Here is a 27,523-nt window from a genome sequence, read left to right as displayed (position 1 = left end):
TAAATTTAAAGAAGGAAGTGAAAGACCTGTACATTGAAATCTATAAGACATTGATTAAGGAAATTGAGAAGACAAAAATAAATGGGAAGATACTTTGTTCTCATGGACATAAAAAATTAAATTGTTGAAATATCCATAGTACCCAAAGCAATCTACAGATTGAATGAAATCCTTGTCAAAATTCTATGGCACTTTTCACAGAAATAGAACAAAACAATCCTGAAGTTTGTATGGTACCAAAATAGACCACCAATAGCCAAAGCAATCTAGAGAAAGAGGAACAAAACTGAGGGCATCACATTTGCTTATTTCAAACTATATTACAGAGCTACAGTAGTCAAAACACTGGTACTGGCATAAAAACAGACACATTGATCAATGGAGCAGAATGGAGAGCCCAAATATAAGCCCCTGTTGTCTAGGTCCTCCGGCCTGGTGTCAGGCCTGAGCCTCTGAGGTGGGAGAGCTGAGTTCAGGACATTGGACCACTAGAAACCTCCTGGCCACGTGTAATATCAATCAGTGAGAGCATTCCCAGAGATCTCCGCCTCAATGTTAAGACCCTGCTCACCCAATGGCCAGCAAGCTCCAGTGCTGGACACCCTATGCCATACAACTAGTAAGACAGGAACACAGCCTTACCCATCAGCAGAGAGGCTGCCTAAAATAATATTAAGCTCACAGACACCACAAAACACACCACTGGACGCAGCCCTGACCACCAGAAAGACAAGATCCAACCCCACCCACCAGAACAAAGACACCAGTCCCCTCCACGAGGAAGCCTACACAAGACACTGAACTAACCTTATCCAATGGGGGCAGACACCAAAAGCAAGGGGAATTATGAACCTGCAGCCTGCAAAAAGGAAACCCCAAACACAGTAAGTTAAACAAAATGAGAAGACAGAGAAACATGCAGCAGAGGAAAGAGTAAGGGAAAAACCCACCAGAGCAAAAAATATGAAGAGGAAATAGGCAGTCTACCTGAAAAAGGATTCAGAGTAATGATAGGAAGGATGATCCAAAATCTTGGAAATAGAATGGAGAAAATACAAGAGACGTTTAACAAGGACCTAGAAGAACTAAAGAGCAAACAAACAATGATGAACAACAAAATAAATGAAAGTAAAAATTCTCTAGAAGGAATCAATAGAGAATAACTGAGACAGAAGAACGGGTAAGTGACCTGAAAGAGAGAATAGTGGAAATAACTACCACAGAGCGGAATAAAGAAAAAAGAATGAAAAGAATCAACGACAGTCTCAGAGACCTCTGGCACAAAATTAAATGCACCAACATTCGAATTATAGGGGTCCCAGAAGAAGAAGAGAAAAGGAAAGGGACTGAGAAAATACTGGAAGAGATTATAGTTGAAAACTTCCCTAATATGGGAAAGGAAATTGTCAGTCAAGTCCAGGAAGTGCAGAGAGTCCCATACAGGATAAATCCAAGGAGAAACACGCCAATTCACATATTAATCAAACTATCAAAAGTTGAATACAAAGAAAAAATATTAAAGGTAGCAAGGGAAAAACAACAAATAATATACAAGGGAATGCCCATAAGGTTAACAGCTGATCTTTCAGCAGAAAGTCTGCATGCCAGAAGGGAGTGCCAGGACATATCTTAAGTGATGAAAGGGAAAAACCTACAACCAAGATTACTCTACCCAGCAAGGATCTCATTCAGATCTGATGGACAAATTAGAACCTTTAAGACAAGCAAAAGCTAAGAGGATTCAGCATCACCAAACCAACTTTACAACAAATGCTAAAAGAACTTCTCTAGGCAGGGAACACAAGAGAAGGAAAAGACCTACAATAACAAACCCAAAACAATTAAGAAAATGGTAATAGGAACTACATATTGATAATTACCTTAAATGTAAATGGATTAAATGCTCCAACCAAAAGACATAGACTGGCTGAATGGACAGAAAAGCAAGACCTGTATATATGCTGTCTACAAGACACCCACTTCAGACCTAGGGACACATACACACTGAAAGTGAGGGGATGGAAAAAGATATTCCATGCAGATGGAAATCAAAAGAAAGCTGGAGTAGCAATTCTCATATCAGGCAAAATAGAGTTTAAAATAAAGACGACTACAAGAGACAAAGAGCAACACTACATAATGATGAAGGGATCAATCCAAGAAGATATAACAATTGTAAATATTTATACACCCAACACAGGAGCACCTCAATACATAAGGCAAATGCTAATAGCCATAAAAGGGGACATTGACAGTAACACAATCATAGTAGTGGACTTTAACATCTCACTTTCAGCAGTGGACAGATCATCCAAAATGGAAATAAATAAGGAAACACAAGCTTTAAATGACACATTAAACAACATGGATTTAATTGACATTTATAGGACATTCCATCCAAAACAACAGAATACTTTCTTCTCAAGTGTTCATGGAATATTCTCCAGGAGAGATCACATCTTGGGTCACAAATCCAGCCTTGGTAAATTTAAGAAAATTTAAATTATATCAAGTATCTTTTCTGACCACAACACTATGAAACTAGATATCAATTACAGGAAAAAAACTGTAAAAAATGCAAACACATGGAGGCTAAACAGTACACTACTAAATAACCAGGAGATCACTGAGAAATCAAAGAGGAAATCAAAAAGTACCTAGAAACAAATGACAATGAAAACACGACGACCCCAAACCTATGGGATGCCCCAAAAGCAGTTCTAAGAGGGAAGTTTATAGCAATACAATCCTACCTTAAGAAACAAGAAAAAGCTCAAATAAACAACCTAAACTTACACCTAAGGCTATTAGAGAAAGAAGAACAAAAGAACCCCAAATTTAGCAGAAGGAAAGAAGTCATAAAGATCAGATCAGGAATAAATGAAAAAGAAATGAAGGAAACAATATCCAAGATCAATAAAACTAAAAGCTCTTTCTTTGAGAAGATAAACAAATTGATAAACCACTAGTCAGACTCATCAAGAAAAAAGAGAAGGAGACTCAAATCAACAGAATTAGAAATGAAAAAGGAGAAGTAACAATTGACACTGCAGAAATACAAAGGATCATGAGGGATTACTACAAGCAACTACATGCCAATAAAACGGACAACCTGGAAGAAATGGACAAATTCTTAGAAAAGCACAACTTTCTGAGACTGAACCAGGAAGAAATAGAAAATATAAATAGCCCAATCACAAGCACTGAAATTGAAACTGTGATTAAAAATCTTCCCACAAACAGAAGCCCAGGACCAGTTGGCTTCACAGGCGAATTCTATCAAACATTTAGAGAAGAGCTAACACCATCCTTCTCAAACTCTTGCAAAATATAGCAGAGGGAGGAACACTCCCAAACACATTCTATAAGGCCACCATCACCCTGATACCAAAACCAAAGGTGTCACAAAGAAAGAAAACTATAGACCAATATCACTGACGAACATAGATGCACAAATCCTCAACAAAATACTAGCAAACAGAATCCAACAACACATTAAAAGGATCATAAACCATGATCAAGGGAGGTTTATCCCAGGAATGCAAGGATTTTTCAGTATATGCAAATCAATCAATGTGATACACCATATTAACAAACTGAAGGATAAAAACGATATGATCATCTCAATAGACGCAGAGAAAGCTTTCAACAAAATTCAACACCTATTTATGATAAAAGCTCTCCAGAAAGTAGGCATAGAGGGAACTTACCTCAATGTAACAAAGGCCATATATGACAAACCCACAGCCAACATCATCCTCAATGGTGAAAAACTGAAACCACTTCCTCTAAAATCAGGAACAAGACAAAGGTTGTCCACTCTCGCCACTATTATTCAAAACAGTTTTGGAAGTTTTAGCCACAGCAATCAGAAAAGAAAAAGAAATAAAAGGAATCCAAATCGGAAAAGAAGAAGTAAAGCTGTCACTGTTTGCAGATGACATGCTACTATACATAGAGAGTCCTAAAGATGATACCAGAAAACTACTAGAGCTTATAAATGAATCTGGTAAAGTAACAGGATACAAAATTAATGCACAGAAATCTCTTGCATTCCTATACACTAATGATGAAAAATCTGAAAGAGAAATTATGGAAACACTCCCATTTACTATTGCAACAAAAAGAATAAAATACCTAGGAATAAACCTACTTAAGGAGACAAAAGACCTGTATGCAGAAAACTATAAGACACTGATGGAAGAAATTAAACAGATTTCTTCAGATGGAGAAACAGATAGAGAGATATACCATGTTCTTCAATTGGAAGAATCAACATTGTGAAAATGACAATACTACCAAAGCAATCTACAGATTCAAGCAATCCCTACCAAACTAACAATGGCTTTTTTTTTTACAGAACTAGAACAAAAAATTTTAAAATTTGCATGGAAACACAAAAGACCCTGAACAGGCAAAGCAATCTTGAGAAAGGAAAATGGATCTGGAGGAATCAGGCTCCCTGACTTCAGACTATGCTACAAAGCTACAGTAATCACGACAGTATGGTACTGGCACAAAAACAGAAGTCTAGATCAGTGAAACAGGATAGAAAGCCCAGAGATAAACCCACGCACATATGATCACCTTATCTTTGATAAAGGAGGCAAGAATATACAATGGAGAAAAGACAGCCTCTTCAATAAGTGTTGCTGAGAAAACTGGACAGCTACATGTAAAAGAATGAATTAGAACACTTTCTAACACCATGCACAAAAATAAACTCAGAATGGATTTAAGACCTAAATGTAAGACCAGACACTATCAAACTCTTAGAGGAAAACATAGGCAGAACACTCCTTGACATAAATCACAGCAAGATCTTTTTTGACCCACCTCCTAGAGAAATGGAAATAAAAACAAAAATAAACAACTGGGACCTAATGAAACTTAAAAGCTTTTTCACAGCAAAGGAAATCATAAACAAGATAAAAAGATAACCCTCAGAATGGGAGAAAATATTTTGTTGCAAACGAAGCAACTGACAAACAATTAATCTCCAAAATATACAAGCAGCTCATGCAGCTCAATATCAAGGAAACAAACAACCCATTCCAAAACTGGGCAGAAGATCTAAATAGACAATTCTGCAAAGAAGATATACAGATTGCCAACAAATGCATGAAAAGATGTTCAACATCACTACTCATTAGAGAAGTGCAAATCAAAACTACAATGAGGTATCACCTCACACAGGTCAGAATGGCCATCATCAAAAATTCTACAAACAATAAATTTTAGAGAGGGTGTGGAGAAAAGGGAACCCTCTTGCACTGTTGGTGGGAATGTAAATTGATACAGGCACTATGGAGAACAGTATGGAGGTTCCTTAAAACCAGAACTATCATATGACCCTGCAATCCCACTACTTGGCATATACCCTGAGAAAACCGTAATTCAAAAAGAAGCATGTACCACACTGTTCATTGAAACCCTGTTTACAACAGCCAGGACATGGAAGCAACCTAAATGTCCATGGACAGATGAATGAATAAAGAAGATGTGGCACATATATACAATGGAATATTACTCAGCCATAAAAAGAAACGAAATTGAGTTGTTTGTAGTGAGGTGGATGGACCTGGAGTCTGTCATACAGAGTGAAGTAATTCAGAAAGAGAAAAACAAATACCGTATGCTAACACATATATGTGGAATCTAAAAAAAAAGAAAAAAACGTTCTGATGAACTTAGGGGCAGGACAGGAATAAAGACGCAGATGTAGAGAATGGACTTGAGTACACAGGGAGGAGGAAGGGTAAGCTGGGACGAAGTGAGTGAGTAGCATTGACATATATACACTACCAAATCTAGAATAGATAGCTAGTAGGAAGCAGCTGCATCGCACGGGGAGATCACCTCGATGCTTTGTGCCCACCTAGAGGGGCGTAATAGGGAGGGTAGGGGGGGAGATGCAAGGGGGAGGGTATATGGGGATATATGTATACATATAGCTGATTCACTTTGTTATACAGCAGAACCTAACACAACATTGTAAAGCAATTATACTCCAATAAAGATGTTAAAAAACAAAAGTAAAAATAAACCCATGTGTACATAGTCAATTAATTCATGAAAAAGAAGCCAAAAATATACTTTCAGGAAAGGAAAGTCTCTTCAATAAATGGTGTTAAGAAGAATGGAAAGCCCTATGCAAAAGAATGAAACTGGATACTTATTTTACACCATACACAAAAATCAACTCAAATTGGATTAGAGACTTGAACATAGACCTAACCCAATAAAACTCCTAGAAGAAAACATACAGAACAAATTCCTTGACATCAGTCTTGGCAATGATTTTTTGTATTTGACACCAAAAGCAAAGACAACAAAAGCAGTAATAAACAAGTGGGACTACATCAAACTGTGAGGCAAAAGAAACCAGGAACAAAATGAGAAGGCAATCTAGGGAATGGGAGAAAATATTTTCCAATTATATATCTGCTAAGTGGTTAATATCAAAATATATTAAAATATCATATGATCAATAGAAAAAGCAATCTGATTAAAAAATAGGCAGATCATCTGAATAAACATTTTCCCAAAGAAGCCATACAAATGGCCAATGGGTGAATTAGAAGATACTCAACATGACTAATAATCAGGGAAATGAAAATCAAAATGAAAATGAGGTATCACCTTACACCTGTCAGAATGGCTATTATCAAAAAGAAAAGAAAAAAAGTGTTGGTAAGAATGTAAAAAAGAGGGAACCCTGTGAACTGTCAGTGGAAATGTAAATGAGTGCAATGTCTATGGCAAACAGTATGGAGATGCCTCAAAAAAATTAAAACGAGCACTACTATACGATCCAGGATTTCCACTTCTGGGTATATACCTGAAGGAAATAAAAGCACCATCTCAAAAAGATATCTCTTCATTGCAGCTCATCTACAATAGCCAAGACTTGGAAACAACCTAAGTGTCCATTGACAGATGAATGAACAAAGATAATGTCATCAAAAAAAAAACAAACCCTGCCATTTACAATATGGATGAAACTAGAGGGCATAATGTTAAGTGAAGACAAAGTCAAATACTGTATGAAAATTAAAATTAAAAAACTACTGTATGAAATCACTTGTATGTGTAATCTAAAGCACAGGCACAGACATACACACATAGCAGAACTCATAGGTACAGAGAACAGATTGGCGATTGTCAGAATCAGTGGGGGGGGTGGGAGTCTGTGAAGGTGTTCCACAGGTACAAACTTCCAGTTAAAGATAAATTCCTCCTAGGATTGCAATGTACAGCATGATGACTATAGTTTAAAATTAAAAAAAAAAAGATGTCACTATATGAATTCCTCTGGCTCTCAAAGTTCGTTTTGCTTTTTTTCTAGTAGTTTGAACAGTTTAATAACAAATTTGGAGTAGAATGTATATATGAGTAGAGTAGCTTTCACTTGAATGAAATATACAAGATTAAAATAAGATATAATGCCTGGATGGGAATGCATGGTCAGCATGAGAAAACAGTCATCAAGGATGTCACAGGGAGGGACTAGGGAAGATCTGGGAACCCCAGTAGTGATTCTGTGCCCTCATATGATATGTGAATTTGGAATTCCCATAAAGGAATCAAGGAAAGTATGAAGACAATCTACAACAGAATAACTCAGTTATTCTCATTGGGGTTTCTTTATGAGGTGCTGAAACAAAAATAAAATGCTTGAAATTTGATCATTTGGCATAAACAACTTCATTAGATGAAATTTCAGGATAAAATGGAAAAGAATCTTCATTCCTTCAATGTCAAGAGAAGGAAATATTTTTATTTTGGAAAGCATTTATACTGTTAATAGTTTTTATATTTTCACTGATTAAACAGTATGTTATGAGAAGCTTTGTCTTCGTGACAACTATAACAATAATTATAGAATTGCACCAAACAATATATGTGCACTCATGACAAACACATGGCCAAATATTTGGATTTAGAGGACCTGTGGAGCTTTGCTTCCTACAACTTCTAATAAGTTAAGCATAGAGTTACATCACAAGCGAATATGATTTTACTGCCACTACCATTTGTTATTCCAATACACAACTGGAGATATAACAGAAGTCAGAACCCTGTTTTGTTCTCATTTGTCTGAGTGATATTTGCTGTTGTGAAGTTACCAGTTCCCATGATTTGGCGGGTAAGTAGGAAGGAAGGGGGGTGATGGCTTCTGGCTTATCTTTTGTAGGGAAGTGGAGGATCAGTGAACATATTTCACCTTAGAATCGAAATTGGAGGCAAGAAAACAATCAGAAGAACATGAATGAATATTTGCAAACACAGCGTGATTCATAATGAATTTGTTTCTGGTAAGCCCTTCAGATTCCATCACAGATTAATTTACTAAATTTGGAAATTTGAAGTACTAAATCTCCTTCCCATATGTCCTTCAATATTGATCACTGGACTGTCCTTTACTATATATAATCATTTATCATTAAACCACAAGGAAAGGGAGCACAATGTTTAAGGCAGGCCCAATCTCCCAACCTGGGTGTTATACACATTCAGACTTGATCCAGCCAGAAACTACATTTCAGAGACAGCTGCTATAGTGCAGCTGAGGGACCTTGCACCTTTACTGTCAGGAACTCAGAGCAGGGCCATTTCAACAAGGGGGAAATCCTGCCATTATGCTGCTCCCCAGACTGCTGTGGGCATTCATGGCTCTCCTCTGCTTAGCTACACATAATTGCAAACCAGGGCGTCAGCTGCCTGTCAGCACTCAGAGGTGAAATGGGAGAGAGGAGTAGATGTCTCAACTAAAAATACACTCTCACCCCTGCGACACTCATTAATGAGTTATTTTGACCTTAAAGTCAAAGGACTAGCACTGTTTTAGAGACCTTGTCTGTACCTTCTTTTCTACTTGTCTATATGACTTTGGTTCTTTTTTTTTTTTTTTTCCTGTTTCACCCCTAGGTTTTTCATGACTTTTTTTTTTTTAAATTCCATACATATGTGTTAGCATACGGTATTTGTCTCTCTCTTTCTGACTTACTTCACTCTGTATGACAGACTCTAGGTCTATCCACCTCATTACAAATAGCTCAATTTCGTCTCTTTTTATGGCTGAGTAATATTCCATTGTATATATGTGCCACATCTTCTTTATCCATTCATCCGATGATGGACACTTAGGTTGTTTCCATCTCTGGGCTATTGTAAATAGAGCTGCAATGAACATTTTGGTACATGACTCTTTTTGAATTATGGTTTTCTCAGGGTATATGCCCAGTAGTGGGATTGCTGGGTCATATGGTAGTTCTATTTGTAGCTTTTTAAGGAACCTCCATACTGTTCTCCACAATGGCTGTTATCAATTTACATTCCCACCAACAGTGTAAGAGGGTTCCCTTTTCTCCACACCCTCTCCAGCATTTATTGTTTCTAGATTTTTTGATGATGGCCATTCTGACTGGTGTGAGATGATATCTCATTGTAGTTTTGATTTGCATTTCTCTAATGATTAGTGATGTTGAGCATTCTTTCATGTGTTTGTTGGCACTCTGTATATCTTCTTTCGAGAAATGTCTATTTAGGTCTTCTGCCCATTTTTGGATTTGGTTGTTTGTTTTTCTGTTATTAAGCTGCATGAGCTGCTTATAAATTTTGGAGATTAATCCTTTGTCAGTTGCTTCATTTGCAAATATATTGTCCCATTCTGAGGGTTGTCTTTTGGTCTTCTTTATGGTTTCCTTTGCTGCGCAAAAGCTTTTAAGTTTCATTAGGTCCCATTTGTTTACTTTTGTTTTTATTTCCATTTCTCTAGGAGGTGGGTCAAAAAGGACCTTGCTGTGATTTATGTCATAGAGTGTTCTGCCTATGTTTTCCTCTAAGAGTTTGATAGTTTCTGGCCTTACATTTAGGTCTTTAATCCATTTTGAGCTTATTTTTGTGTATGGTGTTAGGGAGTGATCTAATCTCATACTTTTACATGTAGCTGTCCAGTTTTCCCAGCACCACTTATTGAATAGGCTGTCCTTTCTCCACTGTACATTTCTGCCTCCTTTGTCAAAGATAAGGTGACCATATGTGCGTGGGTTTATCTCTGGGCTTTCTATCCTGTTCCATTGATCTATCTTTCTGTTTTTGTGCCAGTACCATACCGTCTTGATAACTGTAGCTTTGTAGTATAGTGTGAAGTCAGGGAGCCTGATTCCTCCAGTTCCTTCTTTCGTTCTCAAGATTGCTTTGGCTATTCGGGGTCTTTTGTGTATCCATACAAATTGCACAATTTTTTGTTCTACTTCTGTGAAAAATGCCAGTGGTAGTTTGATAGGGATTGCATTGAATCTATAGATTGCTTTGGGTAGTAGAGTCATTTTCACAATGTTGATTCTTCCAATCAAAGAACATGGTATATCTCTCCATCTATTTGTATCATCTTTAATTTCTTTCATCAGTGTCTTATAATTTTCTGCATACAGATCTTTTGTCTCCTTAGGTAGGTTTATTCCTACATATTTTATTCTTTTTGTTGCAATGGTAAATGGGAGTGTTTTCTTGATTTCACTTTCAGATTTTTCATCATTAGTATATAGGAATGCCAGAGATTTCTGTGCATTAATTTTGTATCCTGCCACTTTACCAAATTCATTGATTAGCTCTAGTAGTTTTCTGGTAGCATCTTTAGGGTTCTCTATGTATAGGATCATGTCATCTGCAAACAGTGACAGCTTTACTTCTTGTTTTCCAATTTGGATTCCATTTATTTCCTTTTCTTCTCTGATTGCTGTGGCTAAAACTTCCAAAACTATGTTGAATAAGAGTGGTGAGAGTGGGCAACCTTGTCTTGTTCCTGATCTTAGTGGAAATGCTTTCAGTTTTTCACCATTGAGGATGATGTTTGCTGTGGGCTTGTCATATATGGCCTTTATTATGTTGAGGAAAGTTCCCTCTATGCCTACTTTCTGCAGGGTTTTTATCATAAATGGGTGTTGAATTTTGTCAAAAGCTTTCTCTGCATCTATTGAGATGATCATATGGTTTTTCTCCTGCAGTTTGTTAATATGGTTAATCACATTGATAGATTTGCGTATATTGAAGAATCCTTGCATTCCTGAAATAAACCCCACTTGATCATGGTGTATGATCCTTTTAATGTGCTGTTGGATTCTGTTTGCTAGTATTTTGTTGAGGATTTTTGCATCTATGTTCATCAGTGATATTGGCCTGTAGTTTTCTTTCTTTGTGACATCCTTGTCTGGTTTTGGTATCAAGGTGATGGTGGCCTCGTAGAAGGAATTTGGGAGTGTTCCTCCCTCTGCTATATTTTGGAAGAGTTTGAGAAGGATAGGTGTTAGCTCTTATCTAAATGTTTGATAGAATTCGCCTGTGAAGCCATCTGGTCCTGGGCTTTTGTTTGTTGGAAGATTTTTAATCACAGTTTCAATTTCAGTGCTTGCCTTTGGTTCTTTTATTTTAATTCTCCCGTTAAAACAATGAAACCAAATGGAAGATTGACAGCTACATTCCACAAGAACGTGTAACATTATACAAACGTCAGTTACCAACTTCTGTGGCATTGACATGTACTGAGTGTTTACAGCCTGTAGATAACATGTTTTGTAGGAGTGCATTATAGTATTGTGTCACAGAAAGATCTGGCGTGCTTATCTTGACTTCATTTTACAAAGAGTAAAATAATCAGCTCCTCACAAGTGAGACTGAACACTTTGGACCGATGGGATAGAAAATGTGACATCAAGACAAGCATAGGACACATGATCTACTAAGTACAGTTCTACCTGGGGAGGCAACAGGACTGAATATCCGGAATATCCTGATCTTCCTCAAAGTCTAATAAATAAGACTCAATGTCAGGTTTCAAAAGAATATATTATTCCTGTTATAATTTCATGAAAACATAAAAAACTGAATAGATTCTGAAAACCTGAGGGGCTGATTTTTTAACATTTCATGTTAAAGTAACTTTATTTAGTGAAAACTCTAAATAGAGCCCTAGAACCCGGTTAAAAAAAAGAGATACATTAATTATTTTGGATAATATTGCCTTTCACCAAGAAAGCTGAAAATCTGTGAGTTTTAAAAGAACTCCACTGATTCAGAATGGAGAAAAGTAAAGAGAGGCTAAATGAATGACCAGTAAGTAGATTACAAGAAGGGTGCATACCCTATACTAAATTCTATTTTAAATGGACTGGCAAAATTATTCTGCTGAATAATTATCAACGCGTGTCAACCTGTTTAATCTGTAGTTCCCCTCAGCTCAAAACTTTAATACTAATTTTTCCATGCTCCTTTTCAGACACTGCCTAACAATTACCGTGGGAAGAAAAGTAGACATAGTTTTGTGGTGAGCCAGACTTTTTCCCCATCTGTGCACTGACCACGTGGTCTATGAACATAACACCCTACTTCCTGTTTGGAGGAGTGACACAGGAACCCAGGTACTATGTATATGTGCTGCTAGGCCCTCAAAGACACTGAACTCTCAGCTTGAGGCAGAACTGAAAACATATGTGCAGAGGAATTCTTGCCACATGGTGCTCTCCAGCCTGCCCTGGGTATTCCTGGCCTTCATCTTCTCTGGTAGGGATGGTTCCAAATATGGGTACAAATGTTCAGGTTGAAAGGACTGCACACAGGCACATGGTACTTCACATGGACTTGGGGAGGAAAGGAGGATTGGAGAAAAGAAAGCTTATCATGATTTCAATTTGGTTTTTCTTTGGGTCCTAAATTAGTCTAATTCCTACATTATTTTGTTCACTACTTCAGCTCTGTTTTCTGATTTTTTCCCAGGATTTGGTGCGGCCCAGAAAGTTACTCAAGTCCAGCGAGCCATGTCCAGGCAGCTAGGGGAGGCGGTCACCTTGAGCTGTCAGTATGAAACAAGCTGGAGCTGGAGCTGGTACGTTATTGTTTGGTATAAGCAGCTTCCCAGTGGAGAGATGACTTTCCTTATTCATCAGATTTCTTCTGGCCAAAATGCAAAGAATGGCCGCTATTCTGTAAACTTTCAGGAAAGACATAAATTCATCAGCCTCACCATTTCAGCCTTACTGGTGGAAGATTCTGCAAACTACTTCTGTGCTCTCCGGGAACTCACAGTGCTTGAAGTAATAGGAAAAGCCAAACAAAAACCCCAGAGCTCAATAAGAGAGAGCCCCCTTGCTGCGGGAGCCACGCTGAAAGGCACACCTGCAGATGCCAGACAAGAAATGGTAGTCCTGTGGTTGCTTAATCTGTGGTCTGGATCAGGAGATTTAATTCTAAATAAAATCTCCTGCTATCTCACTTGGGAACAGATGTCCAGAGTAACTTTCTACTAATACATACTCAGTCTTGAATTTTTGACTTTAAGTCCATCACACAGAACATGTGTAAAATTGTCTAAAGTTGAAAACTTGCTCCATGATAATTTAAAGTGGCACTTCCACCTAAAGACACTCACATCACAAACCTGGGTCTAGTTATCTGAAATGGTCATGAAAATCATTTCCTTAGTCCTTTCCCCTTAGACTTTGTGTCAGGGTACAATCATAGAAGCAAATTACAAGTGATCTAGAATAAGAGGCTCACTGTAGGGAATAGCACTCAGGCAATAGCTAGAGCCGGTGGACGGGTCTATACAAAGCTGTTATCTTTGCATCTGGTGTTGAGCCTGAATTCACTGTTAGAGTGTCATTTGGGAAGGAAAGTTGGATGTGGACAAAAGCATGGACAGACTGTGACATGTACGGATACTAGAACCCATGAGGACAATGGTACCCACAAAGACACACTAAAACTTGTCTGTCTCTCACCTCCTTCAGTCTCACAATGGTGGGTGACCTCAAGGAGATGTGGGTGTCATTTACCCTCATGCTACACGCATACTTGGTCCAAGACAAAGAGAAGATGAGGAGGAGATCGGGTGGGCGGTAGAGGAGTTGTGAGTCAACAATAAGATGAGCTAGTTCATCAGCAGCCACATGTGTGAGTTGCCCAGTTCCTGGAGCCCTGCACCAACCAGCAGAGCATAAGAAATGTGGCTACTTCATGACAACTACCTTCTAAACCTTGCGCAAGTCTTTTTTGTGGCCAACCCTAACCCAGAACAATACAGGGAAGCAAATTCTGGGACATAGATTTCCAGATAGTTGAGACACTACAAAGCTACTACAGTACCCTCTATGTCAACTGTCACCCATCTATACCTCTTTTAACAACACAACTTTCAAATAAACACAACAGCAAAACTATGCTTCCTGTTAATAAGATGCAGTTATTCCCCATTCAACCAAAACCAAGCTAACCCTCTCCCGAAGAGAGTACACCCAGTTAATTTATCCATTTTGGGGTGGTGTTCTTTCCTCTTATACCTCATTCACACTGTCCCATTGAATCCTGCATCTTAATCACTGAGATACAATGAGATATGAGATAAACATATACTTGCACATCATATGTTACCACAGGCAGACAAGTAGGGGAGAGATTTAAAAATGGTTAATGTATACATAACCATATTCATATCAAAATGAAAAAGAAATTGTCATAAGTATTATAGTTCTTGTTTCTGCAAGTGACCACATGATTGTAGGTGGTATTTATAACTACCATTTCCATTACCCATTCCATAACCTATTTGCTCATAGCAAGTACCTTCACTCACTGCTCTACTTGACTTCCTAAAAAACAAGTTTCTTATTCAGGAGCAATGCTATGTGGAAAACCATAAAGATGAATAAGGAATTCTGCAAGTCCACCACTGTGGTTTTGGCAGAAATTTGCAAGGCATTGAAGGCAAATCCAGGGGTCTATTTCAGTGGAAATAATCTTGCCACTATACAGGGAAAATCGATATATTGTATTCTGGGAAATATCATTAAGAATGATGCCTGATTTCACATCAGAAGTCACCAAGTGAAAACATTTTTGAAGTGTTAAAACAAATAAATAAAACTTTGAAACTGGCTTCTTATGAACATGAAAGGATATTTTAAAATTGTCTTTGTTAAAAATCACTGCTAGTAGGGGGGAAAGTCAAGGCACAGAATGGTAAACTGTATTTGCAATGCATATTTCTGATAAAGACTCAAATGCAATATATATTAAAAGCTCATGGAAATCAATAAGAAAAGAGTTAATAAGAATGGCAAAATCTTGGAGATCCAATTCAGAAATATTATATCCAATAGCTCATAAATATACAAAAATTATCATTATTCATCAGGGAATATTATTATTATTCATTAGGGAAATGAAAATAAAACCTCATCTGTGTCCTTTTAGCATCCTGAGTGAATCAGTATGGCTAGGAGAATAGGACCTAAGAAGAGAGGGAAAAATAATGACTGTCTCCAGGAAAATAAGTGCTTAAGTAAATTTCTTAGAAGCTCCCATCATTGAACTGATGTGGAGAAAACAACAAGCAGTAACAGAACACAGACCCGGACATTGAAGGAAAGGAAAGTTTTACTAGAAAAAAGAAAGTTGGTCCTTATTGGGCTTACTATATGTCAGGCACTGTTGTATGCATCTCAGATTCATTATCTAATTCAAATATCATAAACCCTATGAGATAGATTTTATTGTTCCAATTTTTTTAATTTTTCAGAAATAAGAAAGAACTTTCCTAACTGTGAATATCATCTCTAACTTTTATTGCCAGCCAGAGTGTAGCATTTATGGGGCTCCTAAAGAGCAAGGTTTCAACTATGGAGAAGCACTTGGCCCCAGCACAGGGTGGCTGGATGTCTCAGTGATGGTGACATTACTGGTTTAAACTGGAACCTAAAGGGAACTAGGAAAGAAGATGCCAAACCTAGGCACAAATTGCCCCAGGATCAATAGATGAGGAAATCATCCACTAATCAGTTAACAGTGCTGAATGCTTTAGCAAGTTCCTTATGCAATAGTGTGCTGGGAAGAATAAGGGGCCTCAGGGAAAGATATTATTCCTTAAACACTCCAAGCATGTTTCTATATCAAGACCTGTGCTCCTTGCCTTTGTCCTCTCTATTGTGATGTTATGCCCCCAAATATCTACATGGTGCACCTCTGAATTCCTTCATGTCTTTACTCAAATGTCACCCCTTTGGGAATCTTTTATCTTTTATCTCTTTAATCTTTCTATTTTCCTTCCTTGAGAATCAGGCTCTAGCACACTGCATGCAGCAAGAAAGAAAGCTGAAGCACTGCCACCTGGTGTCCTGCTCAAATATTTTGTGATGCCTACACTGGCCTCGCTGCTGCCCTCTAGTGACATTGGGTAAAATTGTGGTGAAGCCTAGTCACAATAGAAGCTGCCATTGCTGAACCAGTCAGTAAACTTCCCAATGCAGAAATCAGGAGAGAGAGGATTCAGGAGAACTGGCTGGTTTTTTTCTTTTGCTAGCCAGATGTGAAAGTGATTGATTTCAAATGACATATACAACACATGAGATGATTTTGCCTGTGGAGTTATAGGCTACCTTGGAAAGAAAGCTCAGAATTGTTGTGCAAGTTTGGGGTTTCTTCTCTGGTAAGTATAATTGTGTCTACTGCTCTGTCCTTTCTTGTACTATAGCAATATCCTGAGAAGTGGGAGCAAGAGTCAATAATGGGAAAAAATAAACAATTGTAGCAAATACTGGGTGGTACACTCATTTCATATTATAATATGCCCACCCAATCTCTCAATATGACACCTTAATGAATTGACTTCTCGTTAACAGTAAGAACATGATAGACCATGGATACTTACGATAACACATGAAATCTGCCAGGTAACCTGCTACATATATCTCAGAAAAATATTGAAATTTATCTTGGGCTAGATTCCTCTGCAATTTCAGATTCCGTCTCACAACATGCCCCCCCAACCCCACCCCCACCCCAACCCCCCACCCCCCCGCAAGATTCTGCACATTGCCTGCAGCTGGTTGAGTGCCTAAGCTAGGGAAGGTATTGTGTTGGGTGATTTGAATGTGTGTTCTCACTTAATTCTTACTGGAACCCTTCAAGGTTGGGTCCATCCTACTTTAGGGAGACAGTGTAGCAACGTGCTTGAGACCAAAGACTTGGGTTGTATTTCTAGATCTACCACTCGGTAGCTGAGTGATCTTCGGAAAATGACTTAATAATTTTTATGCTTCCATTTCCTCATATCTACCATGTGGATATTGACAGAATCTACCATGCAGGGTTCTTATGAGAAGTGAATGAGATGATGAATGCCAGTGCTGAGCCCAGCACCCCCAGAAAGATACTGGCTACTTGCAGAAAAGGGAATTGAACATGAGAGAGGTTCGATACCTTGTCTGGTGTTACAGAATAAGTGTCGGAGTGGAGCCCTCTCTCCATACCCTGTCTAGAGCAGATGCCTTCCCTCACCCCAAGAACAACTCTCTAGCTCAATACAATATTGTATTTTTTTAAGTGCTAATCACTATCTATAATTATCTTTCTTTAAAAATCCATTTATTCAATTCTTCCTCCTCCTACCGCACTGTAGGCCTTTTATATCCTTTCACTACAGAATCCTCTATGAGTGAACAATACTTAGTGCAGGAGGCTCAACTTATATGTGTGTGTGTGTGTGTGTGTGTATATATATAAAATAAATGTACAAAAGATAAAATTATTTCTAGAGTCCATGCTATTCAAACACTGATATAAAAGCTTAAACTGGACTAATCTTTGTGTGTTTATCTAGAACTGTCAATATGTATATCCTGCAAGTCACTTCATCTAAGATTTAATTTATGCAATATATCTAGTGATCAATTGGCTTCTCCTCGATTTCAGGTAAGGTGGGTTGCTGTAGATTACAGGATTCTACCTTACTAGTTGCATGAATGTCAAGGCTGTTGGAGGTATGCCTGTCTTGTTCTGGATACATACCTTCCAATATCCAGGTGAATTTTTCAATGGATCAGTATTTTCATCAGAAATACGCTTCACAGCAAGTAGGCTTTATGATGGTGTGGTCATACCCACACTACCCTATTCATCAAGTGGTCTGATCTGGAGGAAAAAAAAAAGGAACTTTACTTGTACTAGTTTCTGTTTGTCTAGCAGTCCATCCCTAACCTCAGCCTTTGCACTTCTAAATTGAGAGACATTAATGAGGTTTTTCAGGATTTCCTTTATTAACCACAGTGGCATCTCTTTTCTTGGGAAGGAAAGTCAGAGGTTAGCCGTTGAGATATCTTCCAATCCTGTTCCACTTTCCAGAACACTATTTGAGTGTGTGGAAGGTACTGTTCCCTGAGTTTAGTACCTTCCCCATGCTCTTTCCTTTATTTATTTCAGTTGTTCACTGGAAAGAAGGTTATATAGTCAATTTACACTGCCAATTTTCCGGAAGTACATTTAGATTCTGAACAATCTTAATTACTGCTATCTTGTACTGTTAAATTTCCCCTGGATGTCTTCTTTTTTTTCCAGCTGTTTTTTAAGCTCACAGGGAACAGAGAGTATTGCTTTCATAATTTTCAGATCTCTTAAGGACATTCTGGGCACAAGATGACTGTTTAAACTAATATGCGTATGTTCAATCAAACTAGCATTATTCCTGGACTGTGACACGGGCAAGATAGAACATAATTCTTATTTACTTTTAAACAACGCTATTTGAGGTAAAATTGACATTCCACAAAATTCATCCATTTTGAATGTACAGTTCAGTGATTTTTGGTAAATTAGCTGACTTATGAAACCATTACAATAATCCAGGTTAAAACACTTTTATCACCACAAAAAGCTCCTTCATGCTCAATTATAGTTAATCCCTGTTCCGATACCTGGCCACAGGCAACCAGTGATCTACTTTATATCTCCATAGGTTCCTTTTCTGAACATTTCATGTAAATGGAGTCATTCAGTACATTTAAGTTGTTCCATTTTTTGGCTAGTAGAAAGAAACCCAAAAAGCAGACTCCTGTTATTTTTAGAACGTATCTTCTCTACCATTTAAAACATTTACTGAGTATCACAAAATGTAAGTGGCATGGCAGATTCCAAACACCATGGACCCCTTACCAGATAGATATGTGTTCTAGTTATTACCAGGTGTTTGACCTGGAGTGAATTCCTCAATCTCTTTCAGCTTTAGTTTTCCTGTTGGTAAATTGGGAATGATAGTAATTCTTTTGTGTGATTTCTGTATTCGAACAATGTACATAAAGCAATAGATAATTTAGCACATGGTATGTGTGCACATTTATAATATGAGGATTTTGTTGAAAGTCTGTATAAAAGATTCCTAACCGAAGTGTTTTTCCTGCCACAAATTGCCATCCCAATCTCTCTCAAGTTGAATGATTGCAGTGCACGATGGGGCAGCCCACTTCTGAATGGTTGTCAGCTCTCTTTGTGCTGTGGACTCATGGGGGATGTCCTCACTGTTTGTGAAGTTGGTCTCAAGAAAGCAGTGTTTGAGCCCTCCTTTTGAGTAACAGGAAACTGAGTCTAGGTCAGAAATTGTTGGTGTGTTTCTAGGCCTTGTATGGGGTCTTGTCTCTGATTGGCTGGGCAACCAGATGCAGAATCCTATTTTCTGAAGAAGAATATTCCTCTGCTGAGGATACTTGGGCAGGATAAATGGAGAGGAATCCTTTGCCAGCTCCATTGTTAATCCTGTGACTTCATCTTGGCCTTAAGTCCAGGGGCTGCTGAAGACATTCTGAACAGTATGTGGCAGTGATGGAGAAGGAGGGGATGTAGTCACGTAACTCCAGGTTCTATCTGGGAACGTGTGAAGACAATGAATACTCTGTAGAGAGATCAGTGTATGTCTGACCCTGCCTTTGTGAACAGAAATGAGCAGCATATTGAGTGTGGAACAGATTTCTCCATCTCTGCATGTTCAGGAAGGAGGGAGCACCAATTTCACCTGCAGTTTCCCTTCCAGCTCTTTTTATGCTTTACACTGGTATAGATGGGAAGCTGGAAAAAGCCCTAAGGACCTGTTTTAATGACTTTAAATGAGGATGAAAAGGAGGAAGGATAAGTAAGAATCACTCTGAATACTAAGGAGGGTTACAGGTACATGTACATCAAAGGATCCCAGGCTGAAGACTCAGCCACATCTCTCTGTGCCTGCACACAGTGCCCTTCAGCCTCTGCAGCCCAAGCCTGTGCCTGGTGCTGCTCTGGTACCAGCATTGAGAAAGAGCCATGTGTGAGGTGGAAAAGGCAAATTCAATGAATTACAGTGTTTGCTATAACCAGGGGGAAATGCAATGATACATAAACAAGCGTTCCAGTCACTGTACCTCCGTCAACTAACAGGACTGTCATTACACATCACTCACCTCCATTCCCACCAGTATATTGGACATATCATTGAATCAGATTCCTAGCCTCCTCTTTTGCCATGATTCCAAGTGAACTAGATAGTTACTCAAACCTTTCTAAAATAATCTGATTAAAGTAGGGTAATATTCACCACTCGTTGCTACATCCTACTTCATTGAAGGCATGTTCTTCAACACAAAAAAAAGAACAAAGAAGAGAAATGGGAAAAGCAAATAAGTTTTTATTGATTTCTCCTAGGTTTTCACAAAAAACTTTCTTAAAGATTTTGAAGTGAATATACCTTCTTTTCCGTAAGGGAGTTAACATCCGAGTGCCCTATAAGCTCACTCTCATGTAGCTCATTTCCAAGACTATTAGAGTGTATTATGTGTTGACTATTCATGCTCTCTCACCCTTACTATGCTAATCTTTAGCTGGACTATATTTTCTATACTTGGCCTCACTGTGGACTTTGGACACGGCAATGTGACCAGCTTTGACCAATGGAATGTGAGTGGATAGGAAGTATGTTATATCATAGCTAAAACTAAATATATTCACATGGCATGTCTTCTTTTGTTTCTTCCCTGCACTTACCAGGTAGTGGTTGTCTTTTCAGCTTTTATCCATAATGTGAAGAAGACGCAAGGTCCAGAATGGAAAGATAACTCATAGTAGCGGAACGGAATCGTCCTGTATCCAGGAGCAGAGCCTCAGAGTGCTGGGACTGCAGTTGACCCACAGCTAACATACCATGAACAACTCAGTAAACTTTGTTCTTGTGAGCCACTGAGGTTGTGAGGTTGTTTGTACTGAGCATTGCCCTACTCAAAGTTGGCTGATATATGAAGTCATATCAATTCTGTCTTCTAAATATTTCTCACATTCAACCACCTTCTTTTTTTTTTTTTTGCGGTACGTGGGCCTCTCCCATTGCGGAGCACAGGCTCCGGACGCACAGGCTCAGCGGCCATGGCTCACCGGCCCGGCCGCTCCGCGGCATGTGGGATCTTCCAGGACCGGGGCACGAACCCGTATCCCCTGCATCGGCAGGCGGACTCTCAAGCACTGCACCACCAGGGAAGCCCCAACCACCTCTTTTTACTTGCCTTGTTACTATCCTGGTCCAGGTGCTCATAACCTCTCACTGAGTTGGTTGGAATAACTTCTTAAATGTATCCCCTATCCATGAGCTCTTACTTCCCAAATCTATCCCTGAAGTTATCATTCTAAAATACACATCAGATTAGATTGCTGTTCTATTTCAGGACCTTCTATGGCTCCCCATGACCCAAAAGTAAAAGCCAAGGTTTATGTGGCCATCTACAGTATTACTTCCAGTAAGTGTTCATCTTCCTCCCCAGTATTACACCAAGATTTCTGAACATCAGCCATATCAAATGAACTCACTCTCATATTTTCTTCTTATAAATATTATTTCTTTCTCAAGTTGGCAAAATCCTATTCAATCTTCAGGACCCAGTAAATGTCACATTTACTTTTAAAAAGATTTTCCAGGTTACATAAATTATATTTATTTGCCCTCTCCCTCTTTTAGTGTTCTGTACACAGTTTTGTAAGAGCACATATCTACTATGCTAAGAATATTTTTTGGTTTTAACTCTTCACTAGTTCAAATTCCTCAAGGATGGGGGCCCATACATATTATTCTTTAATCCCAGCTTTTATCATTGTCCCTGACTTATAAGAACCATTCAGTAGATCTGCCTACAGCTTGACCACAGTTTACTCTTGACAAGTGCACTGATTAATGAGAGCTGGTTTGTGAAGCTGGTTTATATGAGTGGGCTGGAAACCTTCCACTACGGGAACACTTGAAGATACTTCTACTTCATTATATCCCTCAAGCCAACACATGGCTGTGTTTCCCACTCTTACACCTAGTTCTTACTTAAACCATCATCCCAGGAGGCCAATGTGTCCCCATCTAAGCATATGTATCAACACAGCCATACAGAAGTTTGTCTCCATATATTCGTGGTTTTTAACATCAATTGTAAATGAAATGGTGCGTGAAAATTCTGTATGTTTTTATAACGTATCATTTCTATACTTTACGATATCTCCTTTGACTCTCTTCGCTCTTAGTACAGCTTACCCAGGACCTTATGATGAGTCAAGACAACTCATATCATTATGCGTAAAGACAACTCATATCATTAAATGAATCTTCCTCAACCTTCTGCTTTCCACATGAAACATTCCTGCTTTTACACATATAATTCACTTTCCCTCCCCTAATAATAAAAAAGATATCTCTCTTCCTTTTAAATAGTGTGCCTCTGTCCAAATGCTTCACCCACTCCATTCACTTTGACTTCTCTGGCACCTCAGCCCACTGATCGTACAAACTCTATGGTCTGGTTCTTCAGGACTTTCTTGCTACTGATTTCTTCCCATCATTTAAAATATTCAAGCATGCTCCTCTGAAAAAATATTTAATATTCCTCCAAATTCATACATGCCTCTCCTGTAACCAATCTATTTTTTCTCAGAAATACCAATGATCTCTTTATTATTAAATCCAAAAGGTATTTTTTACCTCCTTCATCTAGACAAGTGTTTCTCAAATTCTAATGTGTGCAGGAATCTTATTAAAATGCAGATTCTGACTCAGGAAGTCTGGGTAGGGCCTGAGCTTCTGCATTCAGAATAGCTCCCCGGTGATGCAGATGCTACTCACCTGCAGACCACATTCAGAGCAGCCACTTTCTGTAGTGCTTGCCACTCCTTTCGGAGACTTTTGTGTTCCTGGCAGGAAGGAGGTGAGGAAGGTTCACAAAAATTGTGAACTGCTCTTTCTTTCTCTATCTGACCAATAGAGGGGGCTGTTGTGTAAACTGGAAATGGTTTTTCTATATAAGATCAGAATAATCGCACAAAAACCTTCCTTCCCTACAGTTTAAAGAGATATTCTGACACCACTTTTTGCACAATGACATGTAAAGCATCTCAGACGCCAGAGGCAGGCAGTCTTGTTAAGACAGCCTCTCTCCCCACACACCTTACAACGTCCATCAGAAGAAGAAATCTAAATCCTGTGTCATTCCTTCTCAACCTCACAGCAACCTGGGTTCAAGTCCACCAGTCATCAGACTTTTGTTTGTGGAGAATCTCCCAGAAAGGAGCTCACTGCCTCCTCACTGCTCCACCATGACCTTGGTGTTCACCTTGATGCTTGAGGTGCTCCTGTTCCTGAGTGAGTACTGTTCCATTTTACTCTCTTGTCTACACATGGAACATTGCTTTGGACTGACTTTGAATAGAGACTTTTTGTTCTGGCTGAGTTCATTGATTCAGCATTGATGTTTCAGGAGGAGCCGGAGCCCAGTCGGTGACCCAGCCTGACGGCCACATCACTGTCTCTGAAGGAGACCATCTGGAGCTGAGGTGCAACTACTCAACTTCTTTTTCGTCCTATCTCTTCTGGTACATACAGTACCCCAATCAAGGACTCCAGCTTCTCCTGAAGTACACATCTGGAAACAGCCTTGTCTCAGGTATCAAAGGTTTTGAGGCTGAATTTAGGAGCAGTGAGAAGTCCTTCCACCTGAGGAAAACATCAGCCCATTGGAAAGACTCGGCCAAGTACTTCTGTGCTCTGAGTGACACAGTGACTAAGACTACAGTGGGAGCTGATCACAAATCTCCTGAGACTTAGTAGCTTAAAGACTCAGGGTCTCAGCCTATGTTATTTTCAGGATGTTGGCATGTTCTGTGAAGGCAAACAGTACAGAGAATACAGAATCCTGAAAGTGTTTGGTTCTCATGGGCATCTTAGATTTCTTTTCTCTTTCGCAAAGAATAGACTATTGTTTTCTTAATTTCAGTGCTCTCAGTGGTCTTGAGGCTGGTGGGTGGTTTCTTGTCAGTGACACCTGAGAATGCTGTGCCTATACTGTACTGTTTTGTTCAGAGTAAGTTTTTATGTCATAAAAAGAAAACCCAATCTTAATATTCTTTTTCAAAATATAGTTGACAATTCCAAGGTATTTGTTCTCACTTACTTAGTTTCGTTCAAACAAATGGGATTCTGGTTGGAATCACATTGGAAACTGACATTTTAGGATATTATGTTTTCCTACCCAAGAATATTATATGCCTCTTCATTTATTCAGGTCTTGTTTTAGTCCTTTAAAAGTAAATTTTGCTTGCTTGTTTCCAGAAAAGTTGGAAAAAATGAAATGAATCATTGAATAAGTGGAGAGTTGATGTCTACTATTCTGTGTCTGTTCCTCTCTCTGAACAGGGAAGAGAGCCAACAGAAAGTGGAGCAGCATCCCCAGTCCACAAGTGCCAGGAGGGAGAGGTTACTATTTTTAACACAGCCACACACGCAGCAAGAGTGACAGTTCCAACCATTAAGAAGAACATATCTCTGTGCAGGTCATAGGCTCAGACTCCACCTTCTGCTCTGTAATCATGGGGACCCCGCCCACGTTCAGTCTGTTCACAACCCCACAGAAGGAGGCACTCACTTTCACACAAAATGATGTTTCTCAGAATTCATACCTGAGGTTTTTCTGTTTCCTTCTTTCTGCACACTTCGTTAGGCAATATAAAAATATTTTACGAATGATGCTTGTACACAAAGAGCTTACTACCTAACAGTCATAGGAATATCTCTCTCATTAGACTTAAGCTTTATGAAGATATCAATTTTTTTTTACCAATAAGCATTCACTGAACAATGGTTGAAATAATGAATGGCTGATAATATTTATACCCATATATACAGGCAAATTTATAGCCAATGGTTAGAATTTGTATGGAAACTAATTTCAGCTCCCTATAAGGAAAAATGAACAATTAGAGGCTTTTCGAAACAAAACAGACTGCTCTGAGGTGTAAAATATTCCTCACTACAGGAACTAGTCAAAGAAAAGTGGAATGTCCATTTTCCAGTGATCTGCAGAAACAATTACAAAACATTATGATTTTGAACCAAACTAAGAATTTTAAGTTTTAAATGAGGGAAAATACCATGAAAGAACTGAACAACCAAAAAGCTTGTAAAATTCACCACAGATTAAAAAAAAAAAATCACTTCCAAATTCATGGAAATTGGATTTTGAATTTTTACTTGACGCATGTGTAGGAATTTAAGTGAGGGCAATGGTAGGAGAACACATTCCAAGCAGGGTAAACTTATTAAGAGCAAAGATCAAGAAACAATAAGCAAGAAGAGTTTAGGAAATTAAAAGTTTTTAATATTACTGAAAGGGACAATTTTTATTGGATGGTACTGTGAGATAATATGAAATGTTAGCTTGAGGCAGTAGTTCACCCAAGAGGGCCACACACAGCTCAGAACTGGGTTTCTTTCCAGATAAAAATACACGTCATGAGATTACCTGTCTTTAGCATAAGCAACATTAAGGAATATCTTGAAATTGTTTTTTAGAATGAGCTATTAATCTAAATTTAAACTGGTAGATAATATCAAAGATTTACTTTTACAAGCACACTTCTAAATGTATAGAAAAACTGGATTTCCATAATGATTGATTCAATGAATAAATAAATTTCGTTTTCCCTGAGCAATTCTACCACCAACTAATCGCCATATTGCAGGAAAGGAAAAATCTAAACACTTTCCCAATGTGTTGCACTTTTATGATCACTTTGCAGCATGAGTTTTGTTTAGACGTAGGGGGAGACTAATAGCTTCTCTGCATTCATTAACCTCCCGTAAAGGACAAACTTTTAAATCAAATAATACAGACCAAACAAATAAAAATAACTACATTCTGCTTTGCTTTGTACTTTGTTCTCTTCCTCATCTGGCTGCAAAAACCCTTGCATGATTTTCACTGAAAATAACTGCTGAATTCATGTGAGATTTTGCCCTCCTCAGTACTTGTACTGGTAGAGTTTAGATATGTTCCCATCTACTTCCCTGCTCTTCAGGGTACTGAGTTGCCATAAGGATAAGCCAGGCAGATAGTCCTTCAACATTAAGGCTAATTTCTAACTTACCCCCACTGTGCCTTTTATCATCACAAACATGTTTGTTGTCTAATTTGGTTCACTATTAGAAGAGCATGGTTTGGTGTACCTAAAAAAAGGATATTTCTTCGGGCAGCAATATACTAAATTTTTAGGGGTCTTATAGCTCCATTTTTCTATTAAATGGTGCAGGGTTGAGAATCAAGTAAGCACATAAAAAATAGACAGCAACACCATAGTAAAACTAAAATTGTTATTCCACCGTTTGGTGATTTAGTTTATAGCCACATCGTTCAGAAAGAGAAAGGCTTTCTTCAAAAGTAGGAACTGAGAAGAATGAGGAAGAGAAATCTATCTTATCGAATAAAAGACTTTCTGTAATACTCAGTGATGGATGAAGTGAGAGATGTGGAAATTTCCAGTCAAAGTTTGTACATTTTACTTTCATCAAATGTCTATGATCCATCCCAGAAAAGCAACCCATAGATTTAGAATAGCCCCACTCACCATCGTTTCATCAAGGAAAAGTTTTCCTGGTGCTGAATGTTGGGTAATGCTATATACTATATACAACTGAATGTTGGGTAATGCTATATTTGGGGTCTTGAATGGTGGAAGAGACCAAGAACAATTTAAGAGAAAGGGAGGGGAAATAAGAATAGACCATGGACAGAGAAGATTTGTCCAAACGGGACTATGCAAGATTTGCTTTAATCTATTATTAACATTGAAATTTGAAAGAGTTATTAGAATAGGTTCACAGACTCTCAAAGCTAGAAACCATTGTGGAAAATAGGGTAAGCACAAAGATGCAAGCCATGAACACATCTGCTTTGCAGACAGATTCATATAAGTGGATATCTGTGGTTTTCGTGGGGTTTTTTTCTGTACAGTAGAGCTGCCATATCATTGTGAGCTGTGGAAGTTAATCACTGGACCATTTCAGGGAACATCATTCATACCTTAGCCTAAAATATAGAGAAAGACAATGCAGAGATATGAAGAAAGACAGATCTGAGAGCATCATCAGAGCCTATATATCCAGCTCTGCCTGGAACGGCAAAAGTCAAAATACTCTCATTGGGAACAAGCCAGCATGAGTTGAGATTCTCTCATTTACAACAAATAGATCCATAATTAATACAGAAGAAGGTTGGGGGGAGCCTTTTGGTTTTGTACTATTTTATGAGCTGAATTTACAGTACTTAGAAGCATTTTTCAGTTAAAATAACTAGAGTTATGTAGATACAGATCATCCCTGGTCTACCTTCATTATAGTAAATATGAACCAGGTTAATCCTATGTATGTTTT

At 38.4% G+C, this 27,523-nt stretch overlaps 2 long non-coding RNA genes and 1 pseudogene across 2 annotated transcripts in view; 1 reads left to right on the top strand and 2 right to left on the bottom strand.

Annotated features, from left to right (window-relative positions):
- Positions 1-27,523, bottom strand: part of LOC137226362 (uncharacterized) — a 684,033-nt gene that overhangs the window by 244,176 nt on the left and 412,334 nt on the right. The window lies entirely within an intron of this gene.
- Positions 1-27,523, bottom strand: part of LOC137226363 (uncharacterized) — a 58,864-nt gene that overhangs the window by 903 nt on the left and 30,438 nt on the right. Inside the window, exon 2 of the long non-coding RNA XR_010944327.1 lies at positions 17,845-17,967. This is a non-coding gene — a long non-coding RNA (uncharacterized lncRNA). The remainder of the gene's footprint in view (positions 1-17,844; positions 17,968-27,523) is intronic.
- On the top strand, positions 23,078-23,923 carry LOC137206936 (T cell receptor alpha variable 8-4-like; annotated as a pseudogene).

The sequence above is a fragment of the Pseudorca crassidens genome, chromosome 1 (assembly GCF_039906515.1).
Source record: "Pseudorca crassidens isolate mPseCra1 chromosome 1, mPseCra1.hap1, whole genome shotgun sequence".
Classification (NCBI taxonomy): domain Eukaryota; kingdom Metazoa; phylum Chordata; class Mammalia; order Artiodactyla; family Delphinidae; genus Pseudorca; species Pseudorca crassidens.
The sequence above is the reverse complement of the archived record's forward strand: the minus strand, read 5'-3'. Positions and strand labels throughout refer to the sequence as shown.